The sequence below is a fragment of the Canis lupus genome, chromosome 13 (genome assembly GCF_003254725.2).
Source record: "Canis lupus dingo isolate Sandy chromosome 13, ASM325472v2, whole genome shotgun sequence".
In the NCBI taxonomy this organism is placed as follows: Eukaryota; Metazoa; Chordata; class Mammalia; order Carnivora; family Canidae; genus Canis; species Canis lupus.
Window position 1 is genome coordinate 45,738,065 of NC_064255.1, and position 13,630 is coordinate 45,751,694.

Sequence of the window (13,630 nt, forward strand, 5' to 3'; positions counted from 1 at the left end):
AGAAGGAGGCACATTGGTGCCCTGTGCCTGCCAGGCCTTGGCCTCCCCATGGGGGGATCCCGGGCTACCATCCCAGCAGGAATAGCCTCCAGGGGGCCGGGGGCACCTTACTCAGGAAAACTATCCTGCCTCCCATGTCAAGACTATCCAAGGTTAATCTAGATTTTTCCTTCTTCCATTTAAGGCCCCACACCTTAGAAACAGAATCATCCTTCCTAAAGCTGGAAGGAGTCTTTGGGATTATATCCTGCCCGGCACTCTGGTTTAAGGATGAGGACATAGGCCTGATAGAAGCAAAGAAACTCAAATATCGTATTTCAACATTTGGTAGCAAGTCACAAAGTCAGCTGCATCCAACATAAAAAACAATCAAAGAGAAATAAAATATCTGAATGAAGTATTGGTTATCAACGTCTACAAGGCAGGACTAAACTTTTTTTTTTTTAAGATTTCATTTATTTATTTGAGAGAGAAAGAGAGCAGGAGTAGGGGGGAGAGAGGGGGAGGGAGAAGCAGACTCCCCAATGAGCAGGGGGCGCCACACGGGGCTCGACCCCGGGATCAGGACCTGGGCCTACGGCAACCGCTTCACCCACTGAGCCACTCAGGGTGCCTCAGGGCTCAACTCCCAACTGGAAAACAACTCATAAAAAATATCCAAGTAACCTTTAAGGGGAAACACTTGTGCAAACGATTGGGAGGAGCCCCGTGCTCTGATGCCAAGTCAGAGATGGACCTTCAGAGGGGCTCCCAGCCACTTTTTTTAAATTATTATTTTATTTTTAAAGATTTTATTTATTTATTCATGAGAGATACACACAGAGAGAGAGAGAGAGAGAGGCAGAAGGAGAAGCAGGATCCATGCAGCGAGCCCGATGCGGGACTTGATCCCAGGACCCCAGGATCACGCACTGGGCCAAAGGCGACGCTAAACTGCTGAGCCACCCAGGGATCCCCACCACTTTTTTAAAGGTAAAAAGAAACACGTGAACCTCATTGTAATGACACTTCAATTCTGAAGCCTCTGAAAGCTGGAGCATGTGTCTTCCCAGGAGCACAGGTCAGTTTTGCGTCGCCGCATCCCAGGTGCTCGGAGCCGCACCAGCAGTTGGTGGTCACTGTACTGGACGGAGCAGGACTGAGCAAGGCTTTCATTCTGGACCCTGCAAGGGCTTCAGCGCACGCTGCACAGACGGGTGTGCTCACCCGGGGACCCTGGACCAGTGTCCTGTAACAAATAGAATATAACAGGCTGACATTTGATCAAAAGGAGCTTCCTATTGCAAAACAACGCACTTTGAACTGCCTCTCCCCTCCTCAGAGGAACTCCGGGGGGACACATGCTAATCGCAGCATCATTATTCTTTTCCTTTATTTTATTTTATTTTTTTAAGCATTATTATTCTCAAATAAGGAACTGAAGTGCACTCCATCAGGTCAGGCAAGTGGGAGCTGGATGGAAGAGGCTGTCCTGTGCCACTCCAGGGGGACCGCACATGAGCCCCAGGGTTTCACAAGGTATCATCAGGCCTGCTGAGAACAAAAGGCTATTTTTTCTTTCTCTTCCCCCAGTGCTGAAAACACCAGCGACGATCTTCATAGAGCCGCCCTGCTCTGTCAGAGGCGATGGTGGGAGGAGAGGCAGGTCTCCAACCCCAGCGTGTTGTCTGAGGACCAGGAGCACAGGCCAGACAGATTGCTCTTTCGCAGAAGCAAAACAGCTTTCAGGCTTTTGAGTCACTTTGAAGTGCTCCTGGACTTGTCATGGGAATGGGGGACAGGCTGGGCACAGCAAGGCGTGGATGAAGAGTCCCCCCCAAAACCAGCTCCTTCCCCCTGGGGATAAGGTGCACCCTGGGGTCCCTTCTGGGGAGCGGATGTTTCACCCTCTGCTGTCCTCGGCCTCCCTTGCTGCTCTTGGCGGTGCCCTCCAAGGTGAGGGTCTCTTGCTCCGCAGTGGGCCGCGCAGCAGGTGCACCAGGACCCAGCCTCGTCCTCACTACCATAACGGGCACCGAGCATCCACCCCAAAAGGAGGCCCAGCCATCCCTTTATTTGTGGAGCCTTCTTTCCATGGAAGGATCTGTGATGAGGATATTTGTCATTCAGAGCCTCTGCGTCCTTTGTTCTAAAAATGATTTGTGTCCACTGATGACTTCCCTGGAGCCCCTCTGGTTCCCACAGTAACTCCCTTAACACCTTAACACCCTTTTCCCTCTTCCATATGCTCCTTGACCTCCTGTGTCAGTTTGCTGGGGCTGCAGTAACAAAGTACCCCAGGCTGGGGTGGGAGGTGGGGGGCACTTACACAACACAGTTGTATTTTCTCACAGTTCTGGAAGCTGCCAGTCCAAGATCAAGGTGGGGGCAAGGTCGGTTTCTTCCAAATGTCTTGAGAGGGAAGCGGCCCGTCGTCTCTCCCCTAGCTTCTGGGGTTTGCTGGCCATCCTTGGTGTTCCTCAGCTTGTGGGCACATCAGCTCAATCTCTGCTTTCATCTTCACATGAGTTCTCCCCCAGTATGTCTGTCTATGGTCAAACTCGCCCTTTTCGTAAGGACACCTGTCCTCCTGGGTTAAGGCCCACCCCAATGACCTCATCTTAATTAATTACACCTGCAGTGACCCTATTTCCACAAAAGGACACATTCTGAGGTGATGGGAGTAAGGCCTTCAACATATCTTCTTTGGGGGACAAGATCCAACCCATTACATATGCATTTACTCATTTCGTCTTCCCCAGGGCCCTCTGAGATAGGCTCTTAGATAAGTTACCCCCATTTGTATAGGAGGGCACTTGAGGTAGAGACAGGGAAAATGAGTTGCCAAGGTCCTGGGGCCAGCCGGGAGTGAAGCCATCCCAGACCACCAAGCTCCAGCATCCGGAGGGCAGGTGCATGCTGTACAACCCTATGAATAAGCACTGCCATTACCGCCCCAAACTTACACTCGAGGAAACTAAAACACACAGCAGTCATGAAACGCACCCAGGTCTATGCTGCTGGTCATTGGCAGAGCTGAAATCTGAACCCCACAGCTGTTTGGCCCCGACATCCCAGTGAACCGCTAAGCTAGACAATGTCTTTAAAAGAAGTTCCCAGAGTTCAGGAAAGGTTAGTTTACTATTCTACACTTTCCAAGGCTGCCCAAATTGTTGGTACTCTTGGTTCTATATCATATATAGAGCCCTTGGTAATTCGTAGTCGGTGGAACCAGGCAAATATCAGCAGGATAAAGGCCTTAGGGACGTTGCAGGTGCTTGATGTGCCTGCCCCAGCACTGCCTTGGACCACCTCAGGCTCTGCAGTGGCAACGGGAAGAAGGTGCACAGGTGCAGAGGCCATTCTGGGCTGCTTTGGTGAAATAGAAGAGGAAATTGGAGATGAAAGGATTCAAGTCTTTAAAAGAAGAGTCCAACAGACCCCATCTTATCCCTTCTTCATGCCTGAAAGTAAGTGAGGCTCATCTCACTGTCTTAGGAGGAATGGGGGAGCCTGGCTCAGAAGCAATACCAAATAATGCTATTTCTCTGCGAAAGATTTCAATGAAGGGACACAGAAACTGGGAATCGAGAGCTGAGTTTCATTACTGTCAGAGCTCTAGGCCTCACAGTCCTTGGGATTGACGGTTCAATTTCTTGAAATCTGAGAGAAATCCATTGAATTCGCCTCTCCCAACCCGGCTACCTGCTGTTGCTTAAGAGAGCTTGCGTCGTGGAGCACCCGGGTGGCTCAGTCAGTTAAGGGTCCCATTCTTGATCTCAGCTCAGGTCTTGATCTCAGAGCCTTGAGATCAAGCCCTGCCTTGGGCTCCAGAGAGAGAGAAAGCTTGAGTTGTTTTCTTCACACCTTTAGCTTGAGTCCTGTACTCTCAAAAACGTAGTATCACTACCTTTTATTTCCTCATTCTAAAAAATCTTCTCACAACCTTGAGCCTAATTTAAAGAAGTTTCCTTTACTTGGTTCTTACAAGCTAGACGCCATACTTCAAGTCTCTGTGTCTAAAATAAACCAGTTTTACTTACACCCTTAGTGTAAACGTTCCCTTGAGGGCAGCAATTGCATCTGTTTTGTTTACTTCTGCATCCTGAGCACCTAGCAAAATCCCTATCCCATAGTAGGATTCAATAATATTAATGATGAACAAATAGCTAAGCTCGAAGTTTCTCCTGTGTGGCATAGGTGGTAACTTGCAATACATACTGTTCTGCATGTTGCTTTCTTTCTTTTTTTTTTAACCTGTTCATATGCATTGCAGATTGTCAACAATTGGAGGGACAGGAGGTGGGAAGCAGGACCTTGTTTATGTAAAAGAGCTCCAAGCACAAAAAAAAAAAAAAAGCAACTCTCCCTGTCGCCTTGGGCTCTAATCCTAGGACCAGAACACAGCAGTCACTCAGCACGAATTGAACCCGCAGTGTAGGGCTTGTCTGGTAGGTGACAGGGTCTTCTCTTTGTTGTTTTGAAACCAGATGATCCACACTCTTTTTTTTTTTTTTTTCTTTTGCCACTATTTCTTAGTGCACAGCATTCAGGATCCAGCTAAATTTTTAAATGTTTCTTTTTCCCTGTGGACTCCTTTTATCCCCCTATCAAACTATATATATGAGTGACTTCCACGTTACAGGTACTCAAACCTGTAGGCAGTGGATTAAAAGTGTACTAAAAAAAAACGTGTACTAAAAAAAATAATTATACTAATTTTTTTTTAAATTAACGTGATTAAATTAATAATGAGACACAACTACAGTTTCTGGCCAAAATCCAGGACAGTGACAACACCAAATGTTGGAAAGGACGTAGAGCAACAGGAACCCTCATTCACTGCTGGTGGGAATGCGAAATGATACAACCATTTTGGAAGATAGTTTGGCAGTTTCTCACAAAGCTGAACATGCCTTTACCATACAATCCAGTGATGTGCTCCTTGGTGTTTACTCCAAGGAATGGAAAACGTATATGTTCATGCAAAAACCTGCGCACAGATGTTGATAGCAACTTTATTCATGATGGTTAAAACTTGGAAGCAACCAAGACAGCCTGCAGCAGATGATAAATAATAAATAAATAAATAAATAAGGTGGGGTACCTCTAGCCAATAAATATTATCCAGGGCTAAAAAGGAGAGAGCTGTGAAGCCATGAAAAGTTAAGGAGGAACCATAATAATACTAAGCGAAAGAAGTCAGTCTGAAAAGGCTGCATACTACTGTATGGTTCCAACCACATGACATTCTGGAAAAGACAAAACTATGGAGGCAGTAAAAAAGGTCAGTGGTTGCCAGGGGTTGTGGGGTTAGGGTAGGTGGGAGGATGAAGAGGGCAGAGCACAGAGGATTTTTAGGGCAGTAATATTCATATGATGCTATAATAGTAGATATGTGTTATGGTAAATTTGTCCGAAATCATAAAATGTACAACTATACACTTGGGTTGATTATGGTCAATTATAATGAATGCACCTGTCTGATGGGGGATGCTGATAATGGGAGAAGCCGAGCATGGAGTGGGGAGGGGGGCAGGAAGTATATTGGAAATCTGTGTCTTCTGTTCAATTTTGCTGTGAACCTGAAGCTGCCCTAAATATAGTCTTTAAAAAAAATACATTTGAATGTTTGAAAATAAGGTAGCCCTTGGAATAAACTCAAGGTTATTCCACCACAGGTCACTCGTAAAATCATTTAGGTCACTTGTCCCTGGTGCCTGGCCGTCCATCCTCTTCATGACCTCAGAGTCAAATTTTTCTATCTGCCTTTGGATGTGTTGCCACTTCCAAAAGAAGCAGCTAATTCAAGAGTGACGCAGTGTCAAAATCCTCCTTTATCGCCAGGCACATCTTGGTTGCTTCCAGATTTGGGCAATTATGGCGTGGTGGGAGAAAAAGTGGGATATGGGCAGGAGTCTTGGAATCTAGAAGTTGTAACCGTGGGAGATGGATAGGCCATGAGAGATCAAAGGGGACCGTTTATCAGAGCTACTCTTGTCATAGACTATGTTTCTTCGGAGCATTTACATCAGCCCCTGAAGTCATTGTGACCAATGGCTTATTTATTCTCCATCTCCTCCCAGTGGGACGTAGGCGCCATGAGAGCAGAGTCTCTATCTGTCTTGTTCACAGTTATATGTCCAGTGCCTGCCATCACTCCTGGCCTGTGATAGATGCTCAATAGTCATTTGTGGAACACATGAATAAACCAAAGGGAAGGATGAAGGTGACATTTGTATTTGTACCAGTCCTGGTGCTTAGGAGGCCTTCATTTTGGAAACCTTCTGGAAATTACCTAAGGAAACTTTTCCCATACAAACTAGGAGGTCGTTGAGAAGGGAGCAGCCACCTGGGGCTTCAGTGGAAAAAATTCTCTTAAAATGTAAGATTACAACCTAATGTCAACCGAGGGTGGCTTCAGGTGTCCCAGTCCTTCTTCGGGCTTTCACTAACACTCTTCTCAAATACTTTCCGCCCACCTCCCCATTTACAAACCACACTCATATTCTCAGGTTTTTCTTATGATGGCATCACTCTTCCAAGTACCAACATCTAGATTAGTCATCAATTATTGAACAAGAACATTACCTCAAAGTTTTGGCTTCAAACAATTGTGGTATAGGGGCGCCTGGGTGGCTCAGCGGTCTGAGCAGCAGACTCTTGATTTCAGTTCGGGTCATGACCTCAGGGTCATGGGATCGAGCCCCGTGTTGGTCTCCACACTGGGTGTGGAACCTGCTTAAGATTCTCTCTCTCCCTCTGCCCCTTCCCCTGCTCACTCACTCTCCCTCAAAACAAAAACAAAAAACGATTGTGGCATAATGGGAAATACATATTTGTTCTTTATCCCCAGTTCCTGACATGTAGCTCTTAAAACCCTTGGAGTCCACTGAGTGATAAATGTCTTTTATATGTTAGTGAAACAAGTGGTGGCTGGGGACCCCTCGATAGCTTCAGGATGGTGGCTGGTCCAACAAAACCAAGGCATAATTGGCAGGTTGGTTCATCCCCTCCCACCCATGCCCCAAAGGCCAACCAGCTGTGAGAAGAGGAGGGACAGTGGCTGGAGGTTGAGGTCAATCACCAATGGCCAATGATCTAATCAATCACAGCTATATAATGAAACCCCCACAAAACCCCCTAAACAATGGGGTTGAGCGCTTCCAGGTGGTTACACACACCAAGGTGATTGGAGGGTCATGTCCTCAGAGAGGATGGAAGCTCCATATAGCACCCACCACCCCATACCTTGGTCTATGCATCTCCTCTGTTTGGCTGTTCCTGAGTTATAGTCTTTATAAGAAACCAGTAGTAGTCAGTAGAGCGTGTTCCTGAGTTTTGTGAGCAATTCTCACATATTGTTAAATCTGAGGAGGAGGCTGTGGGACCCCCGATTTATAAGCTGATTGGTCAGAAGTATGAGAGGCCTGGACTTGAGGCTGACTCAACCCAGGCCGTGGCCATTGGAAGGCATGACTGGGCCCGGAAGTCCACTTCCAACATGACTCACACTCACCGCTGCCAAGCTGGTGCTGGTTGTTGGCAAGAGGCCTTCGCTCCTCACCGCTTGAACATCTCCAAGGGGCTGCTGGGCACGTGATGGCTTCCCTCACAGCAAGTGCCCAGGAAAGCCAGATGAAAGCCATAACGTGCTTTGTGCCCTGGCCTCATAAGTCACACCGTGTTATTTGCACAATGTCCTGTTGATTTCCCAGGTCAGCCCCAGTATTTGTAGCAGAGAACCACCCAGAACATGAATAGCATGAGGCAAGGGTCTTTGGCAGCGTCTTGGAGGCTCTGACAAAGGGCTCAAATGTACTTTTCAAATAAATGAATGAATTATTTGATCAACTCCAAGTCCTCTAAACTCAGTCCATTTGGATCTAGCATTTAGCACCAGGGCTTAGGCTTCTGGCCGCACAAAACTTTTTATGGGCTTTAATGTTTTCACTCTGGAGAACCTCAAACAAACGATCTACTTTCACTGTGACTCGAGTCTGAAAACGAGAGTTGTAAAATCACCATGAAATTAAATAACTTCAGAGCCATGAAGAATGTTCATTATTAAAATGCTCCCACAGGCCTGGCCCTGGGCAAAACTGCGAAGCCAGGGAAGCCTGGCTTTTCTGAACCAATTCTGCAAATCTCCACGGGCACCTCACCCTAGGCAACGTCCAGTAGAATGGATGGATTTTGTTGAACTTGCCTTCACACTTCTCGAGACAGTACCAGTTGGAGACAATAGTGCTGCAAAAATGCACATTTAGGTAAATTCAATTAGGCCACGTTTTCATCTGGCTTTGAAACACATCAGCCAACCTCTGTGGAACGTGGGATGAAATCGTCAGCTTACAGCCAGGAGGAGCTGAGGTGTGTGAAGGTCCTCAGCAGTGAGAGTGGGGTGTTCCTTGTGGAGAGAAAACCAAGCCCCCAGATCTCCCCGAGGGGCAGCAGAGTCCCACACCCCGTCTCGAGCTCACCTGAAGAACATGCAGCGAGCGGGAGCCCTGAGTTTACTTGCTTCTTGGTTTAACAGATGTGTTCTGAGCCAGGCATTTCTCTAGGGGCCGATCTCCTCTCAATTCGGGTCTTTGCTCAAATATTATTTCAATGAAGGCTCGCCTGACCGTTATACTTAAAATTGCAATTTATTTATTTATTTTTTAAAGATTTTATTTATTTATTCACGAGAGACACAGAGGGAGAGAGAGAGGCAGAGACACAGGCAGAGGGAGAAGCAGGCTCCATGCAGGGAGCCCGACGTGGGACTCGATCCCGGGTCCCCAGGATCAGGCCCTGGGCCAAAGGTGGGCGCTGAGCTGCTGAGCCACCCAGGGATCCCCTAAAATTGCAATTTAAACCACAGCCTTCCCACAGCCCCGACTCTGCTCTATGCTTTCCCCTTTCGTAGCCCGAACAAGTGTATGAACCAACAAGCAACACGTATGCATCTGAGTGACTTTTATTTGTGTCTTTCTCCCCCAGCCACACTCCACGCCAGGATTTCAGCTCCTCAAGGGCAGGGATCTTCATCTGTTTTGTTTATTGACATGGCACCTGGTCCATAGTACGTACTTACAAACACTCGGTAAGTGAACGAGCGCTGGGTGCAAGAGCGAATAAAACAGATAAAATTGCCTCTTCTGCACCCCCATCCCATGCATACAGTTGCCATTCGCTGGGTGAAGCCCAGTGATGATGCAGGTACACTGTCCTGACCTCCCCGGTGTTTCCTGCAGATGCCCCCAGGCAGCCTGTGGCTTGTCCTTTCCAGAGCTGCCTCAGTGCCTTTGCTGCAAAACCTAAATCCCCAGGTCACTCCAGATTCCCATTTCACACTTGTTCTTGGGAAAATAAAGTTTGCCTTTCAAATGTAAACATTCCTGAGCCCCAGTCATGCTTCCTGAACTCTCTGTGCGGCTGTACCTCTGGGCTTGGGACAGAAAACCTATCTGGTTTTTCTCTCAAAATGTTCAAAAATGGTCACAAAGCTACACTCTGGTCAGTAAAGATGACTACCCGCCCCTTTCTTTACCATGAAGGAGACCATGCTCGCTACTCCCCCGGAAAGCCACATTACAAGCAAGGACATTCCAGTGATTCAAGATTAATAAAAAAAAAAAAAAAAAAAAAGTAGGACATGCCAAAAGGAGGCACGCAGAGAAAGACAACTGGCATCAAATGGGGTGGCTGGAGAGGCCAGATTCCGTGACACAATCAACAAGAGCCAATCACGAATGTTGAAAGGCGGGTTTCATCCAAGGACGTGAAAGTGGTAACAGGCTTCTGTGACATCTACAACTTTTCTCCACAGATAACTACGTGACTCAAATGAGACACAGGAAGCATTTTTTTTCTCCGGGTAGAAAAAAGAAAGTGGGAACAAAAGGCATTCTATGTCATGACCAAGTGGTTGAAAGAGAAACAAAGAATGTGAGCAGGAGAAAGTTGACCAAAACCTGCCACTAAGGAGCAATCCTGGGGACTTAGAGGAGTGTTTTGGTGGGAGGGAGGGGTCAAGGACGGAGGCAAAATCACCTTTGTGACTTTTGCTTCTTGGATGAAGAAAGACAGGCCCAGGGTATTGGTCCTGCGGTCAAGACCAAATGGCCAAACTCGATGCTCTACACCTAAGCTGTCCAATAAGGCAGCCTCTAACCACGTGGGCTATACAGAATTAATTAAAACAAACCGAAATTAGATCGATTGTAAAACTCAGTTCTTCAGTCACACTGGCTGCATTTCAAGGGCTCAATAGCCACATGTGATCCAGAGGTCAGTGCAGGTATTTCACGCTTCCCTCATCCTAGAAAGTTCTGGAGGGCGGCACAGCTACAGAGCTTGACAGTTGGAAAAACCGATAACCACCAATATCTCTATCAGCTAGACCCGTTGTCCTCTTAGCCTCCGAAAGGGAAGCAGACTCGCAATGTCATGGTCAGCAAGGACCATGGCAACCCACGTCAAAATCCTCGCTCCTCCTGATGCTTTTTTTTTCTTTTTTAATCAAGTGAGCCCAGAGAGGTTAGTGTAAGGCACTTATCAAACATATATTTATAAAGGTGCCAGGGACGTGAAAGTGAATGAAGCATAGTCAGAACTTCAAGGCGCTCACATTCTAGTCAGAAGGAGAGCGTTCAAGAAGCCAATTATACTACCATAGTAAATACAGTGGAGGCGTGTATACGGCACGGTAGCAGGTTGGATCTTCCAAAAATGGCCTGGCAGTATTTTCAGTTCCATCTGCTTTTCCAGAACCTTCCAAAATCTTCGGTGCCCCATCGAGAGGTGAAATCTATTTCCCTTCTTCTATAACATAGGTGGGTTCATGACTGTTCTGACCAATATAGTATGGCAGGAATGGTGCTAAGTGGCTTCTGGGACATGATCATTTAAAGGCTACGAACTTCCTCAATTCCTCTCTCTCTCTCCCTTTATCTGTGTGCGTCTCAGTGTGCAGCTTTGGAACCCTCAGCCACCTCGTTTTAAAAAGCCCGGCTATTTGGAAGTTGCGATGCTGCATAGACCACGTAGGGAAACAACGGAGGTGTAGAGAGAGATGCCCGAGGGGCCCCTGCTGCTCCAAACCCCAGATGCTCAGCCATTCCCAGCACCAACTACCAGCCCAGTGCATGAACAAGTCATCAGATGACCTTCGCCCAGCCGTCAGGGGTCCAGCTGAGGGGGGACGAGCTATCCCTTCTCTGCCGTGTTCAGATTCCCCACCCAGAGGGTCCAGGGGCATAATAAACGGTTAACTGCACCAGTAGGTTTTGAAGGAGATTGTTACTAACCGGAACAGCTGCTGTGGGATCATAGACGGAACCCTTGGGTCTACTTAGGGACGTCAAACAAGGTCGTCAACAGCTGCTCATACTTGAGCTCAGTCCTGAAGGATGATACATAGCACCGATGGAGGGTGGTGTCCCAGACACAGAATAGCATGTGCAGAGTGCAGAAGGCGGAAAGCAAAGCCTGACCTGGGAACTGTCAGCCGTCAGCTCCAACTGGAGTGCTGGTAAGTGTGGTAGACGTAGGTGTGTCTCGTTCATTTGTGCTTGTTCACACATCCAAGAAGTATATATTGAGCCCTGCTGTACCCAGCTTCCGTACCGGGTACAAAAACTTTTGGCTGCAAATCCCACCTCCAAAAAGTGTGCCTTGAACAATAAGGAAGGGTTGCTTCCTTGATGAGAAAATCAGAGGGGGGGCAATCTCAGAAATACTCTGCCGTCTGTGTCCAGCCAGGCTCTTGCCGTCCTTCTAATCCCCTGACCCCAAATGTTGGCTTTCCGTCTTGATGCCTCATGGATGCAAAACGGCTGTCCCGGCTCCGAGCATCACAAGCACCACATTTGCTCGTACCACACCCAAAGGCAGGAAGCTACCAAAAGTAAGTCATGTGGCTGCCCTAGCTAGGGTGGGCAGAGGAGGAAGGGAGCGTGCTGGGAAGGCATCTGAGGCACGAGCAAGGGAAAGGGGGATTGGAAAACGTGGGGAAGACAACCAGTGGCGCCCACCACAGCTAAGCAGTTCAGGCATCATCCCTGTTCACGACGCCAGATGATGGGCAGCGCCAGGTTGTGCATCGCGGAGCCATGGAAAGGCATGGAGACATTGCAGCCAACACAACGATGTAGTCAGGAACACGCTGGGAGGCAGAGGACAGAGAAAGGAGGGGAATGAGGGCACAATATTTCCTGTATCCTATTTCACAACTGTCACCATCTCTCTCTGTCACACACTTACACACACGCACCCCACAATCACTTAATTACTATTTAATTCAATAAAAATACCAGGACCTATTAGAAAACTCTGGTGCTTGTGTGGAATGCATGGGATGGGACCAGGTCAGAGGCAGGAGGGCTAGACGTCGCCAGAAATCCGTCTCAGTCTCAGAACAGAAATGGGAAGCGAAGTTAGAAGAGCCTACCTCACTATTGACTGATGGGCGGAAATGTAAAGATGCCCTTCTCCAGAATTCCTTTAAATTGAAGCGTTTTAAATAACCAGAGAAATGGGGAAAAGGGAGAGGGAGAGGGGCAGAAACAGACTTCTTTAGATTCAAAGGACTTTCCAGTGCAGTAAAAGGGAACAAAGGAACTTTGCAGCACAAAGAGGCCTGGGAACCCGAGAGAGTGCGCACCCCCCCCCAAAACCTCACCCCTCTCCGCAGGGCATGAGGGGAAACCGAGCCCCAATTTTTCACTGAACCGTCCAACCACATTCTCTCCCCTCCAATTCAGCCCTGTGCTTGATAGCTAGACGGTGTTCCAACCAGAGGTGGCCCTAAGATATTTTAAAATAATAAAGCTGTGTACACAATTGCTCTAGCTGCGGGGGTCTCGAAGCATTTTTCAACGGATAAGAAAGTACATGGTGACCCGAAGGCTCTGAGTGTTACTATGCAAAAGGCATATTGAACAGGAAGGATACGGCGGGCGTAAAAAACACCTGGATTATTCCACTAGGAAGTTAACCCTTTTTTTTTTTTTTTTAAAGATTTTGATTATTTAAAGACGGAGAGAGGGAGAGAGAGGGAGAGAAAGCATGAGCAGGGAACAGAGGGAGAAGCAGACTCCCCACTGAGCAGGGAGCCCGACGTGGGACTCGATCCCAGGACTCCGGGATCATGACCTGAGCCAAAGGCAGACACTCCACCGACTGAGCCACCCAGACGCCCCAACAGTTAACCTTTTTGAGAAAAAAAAAAAAAAAGAATCCAGTTATTAAGTCTTGCTTTTCTCCCAAATGAGTGTTCAACCAGGAGATTTAAAGAATCTGTCGGGGAAGGAGGCCCACATCGGGCTCTCCCCGCCGGGAACCTGCTTCTCCCTCTGCCTGAGTCTTTGCCTCTCTCTTCGTGTTTCTTGTGAATAAATAAATAAAATCTTTAAAAAAATAAATAATAAATAAATAATCTGCCAGGATAAAAAAAGAAAATATGCCAATACTACTGGATGGATTTTGGAAGGGGTTTGGATCTACAGCTCAGCTGGCAAGGGAGGCACGGCGGGTAGAGGATTCCATCTCAGATACTTAAATCCCCCTTTGAAATTCTCCTCCCTGAGCGGCCCCAGCCAGGTGTGACCCTGGATGAAATAAGAAAGCCCCCGGGTGGGGTGGGGGCTCCCACTGAGGAAGC

General features: G+C 47.6%; 1 long non-coding RNA gene across 2 annotated transcripts in view; it reads right to left on the bottom strand.

Annotated features, from left to right (window-relative positions):
- LOC118352266 (uncharacterized) overlaps window positions 1-12,127 on the bottom strand; it is a 53,133-nt gene extending 41,006 nt beyond the window's left edge. For both annotated transcript variants that reach the window (XR_007401674.1, XR_007401673.1), the window contains exons 1-2: window positions 12,003-12,127; window positions 993-1,228 (exon numbers count right to left, since the gene is read on the bottom strand). This is a non-coding gene — a long non-coding RNA (uncharacterized LOC118352266). The remainder of the gene's footprint in view (window positions 1-992; window positions 1,229-12,002) is intronic.
- Between the last annotated feature and the right edge of the window lie 1,503 nt (window positions 12,128-13,630).